The sequence below is a fragment of the Myotis davidii genome, unplaced genomic scaffold, assembly GCF_000327345.1.
Source record: "Myotis davidii unplaced genomic scaffold, ASM32734v1 scaffold204, whole genome shotgun sequence".
Taxonomy (NCBI): Eukaryota; Metazoa; Chordata; class Mammalia; order Chiroptera; family Vespertilionidae; genus Myotis; species Myotis davidii.
Genome location: NW_006299715.1, coordinates 4,954,951 through 4,957,123, shown reverse-complemented (window position 1 = coordinate 4,957,123; position 2,173 = coordinate 4,954,951). Strand labels below are relative to the sequence as shown.

Sequence of the window (2,173 nt, the reverse complement as noted above, 5' to 3'; positions counted from 1 at the left end):
CGACCAACTGAGCCACCTAGCCGGGGCCATCATACTTTTCATAGCAAGAATTTCTCTCCACTGGCACTCATTTACTCATTTTGGTAATTGAGGTTCAAGATGCTACTTTTTATAAACTAATATAGGTTGTTAAATATAAACAGAATTATACATCTTTTCTAGTTATTCTTCTCCTCTCTACAAAATTATTACAAAAGAAATCTGCCCGTAATAATTTAACCTGGGAATATTTCTAAATGACAAAAATGTTTACCTGTTTTAGTAGTGAACATTTACATTTGAATGTTTCTTATAAACATGTAATTTCTGATAGTTATTATATGACTGTTTATTATGTTATGTATTTCCTAGTTCAAATTAATTCAACTAAAGGAAAAATGACACCTTATGCACAAATCCTGGTATACGATTTTGATCTGTATTATAATTGCTGTGGTAGCATAGTTTAGCTGTTTTACTGCTTGCTTGGAAACTTAGAGCACTAGGAGAGAACATTTTTGTAGGCATGTGAAAGTTTCTAGTACAGTTCATTTACAAAATGGGTAATGCTAGAATAGGTTTTCTAGTTTGATTTTGATTGAATTATTTCTGTATCTTGTCACTTTTCAATGCTAACTCTTTTGTCTTCTGCCCTACTCTGGTACCTTCCTTTCTATTAAGGACAGAGTCCTATCTAGTAGACTTAAAGGCCCTTCTCTCTATGTATGTAAGTCTTTTGAGTTGAGGTAGTTCCAGTGATAGTTGGTGTAGTCAGAAGTTTTCTGCTCATTCTTTGTTAATGTTGAGGAGGATGGTTGAGCTATGAATCATAGAGCTGACAGTATCTATGCAAGATCATTTGTCCCAACCACCCATCTTCAATCAGATGAATGATATCCATGCAGAACATGACGATAAGGATCAAGATCCCAAAATATTCCCATTCCAATATTTTATCATTCTTATGGCTAAGATCTTTATCTTATATCTTTTAAACTTTCAACATCTCTCACTGTGTCATAGCTTAACACAGAATTAAATATTTTTACCTGTTATAAGCAAAACTGACTATAGTTTCGTCTTCTTTTCTGAGCTTAGAAATAAAGGAAAAATTTAAGAAATAAGAGTTTAACCTATGCTTGGTATTTCTTCAGCCTGCTGTTTTTCATTCATGTCAGAATGCAGCATTATACTTAATTGCTTTCTGATAACCCAAAGTCCAGCTTGTGATTTTTAGCCTCTTGCTTTCATTTATTTACATATATAGTTTTGAATATATGTATGAGTTTATGTTCCTTCAGAAATTAGTTATTATAAAAGGACAGAATTTTCTAAGGAAATAAATACATGTATTTTATTTTTTGATGATTATTTCTTTTGTGTACAAATAACACATGTTCATTTTAGGAAATTAGAAAATATAAATGAGCCCAAGAGTAAAAAATTAGTCCATGACCCACAGATAACCTTTAACATTTTTATAATTAAGTTTAAAATATGTTTGTATGTATTTATTGTTTTATTAAAGTAGTACATACTGTCCATATAGTATATAGTTTTTGTACCTACTATGTTTGTACACTAGCATATCATTTGGGTATATAAAGTTCTTGGTCATTATTCTAAATGGCTGCACAATATTACATTTTGGATCTATTATGACAAATTTAACTAATTAATTGATTTCATACCCCACTGCTATATATCTTATTCATTTATTTTTTAATTCCAATAGATTTTGTACTTGATTTCCACTTTTGTGCATTTTTTTTTCCCTTGGTAGGGTATTTATAAAATTAGGTAAGCTTTGGAACTCAATCTTTTTCTCTTATATAGGCACATAATTTCATTGCCCTTTCTCATCCCTAATGTTCTAGCTTTTTCCAAATTTCATAGGAAAATTCTTTGTTGCTTTTTTTTAATTAAAAAGACTTCTAATTAAAGTTGCATAAGTATGATAGCACTAATCCTATCTAATAAAAAAGAAACATGGTACCGAAACCGGTTTGGCTCAGTGGATAGAGCGTCAGCCTGCGGACAGAGGGGTCCCAGGTTCGATTCTGGTCAAGGGCATGTACCTGGGTTGCGGGCACATCCCCAGTGGGAGATGTGCAGGAGGTGGCTGATCGATGTTTCTCTCCCATCGATGTTTCTAACTATCTCTCTCCCTTCCTCTCTGTAAAAAATCAATAAA

The 2,173-nt window shown here is 32.2% G+C and overlaps 1 protein-coding gene across 4 annotated transcripts in view; it reads left to right on the top strand.

Moving 5' to 3' along the window:
* Positions 1-2,173, top strand: part of LCORL (ligand dependent nuclear receptor corepressor like) — a 141,296-nt gene that overhangs the window by 51,876 nt on the left and 87,247 nt on the right. The window lies entirely within an intron of this gene.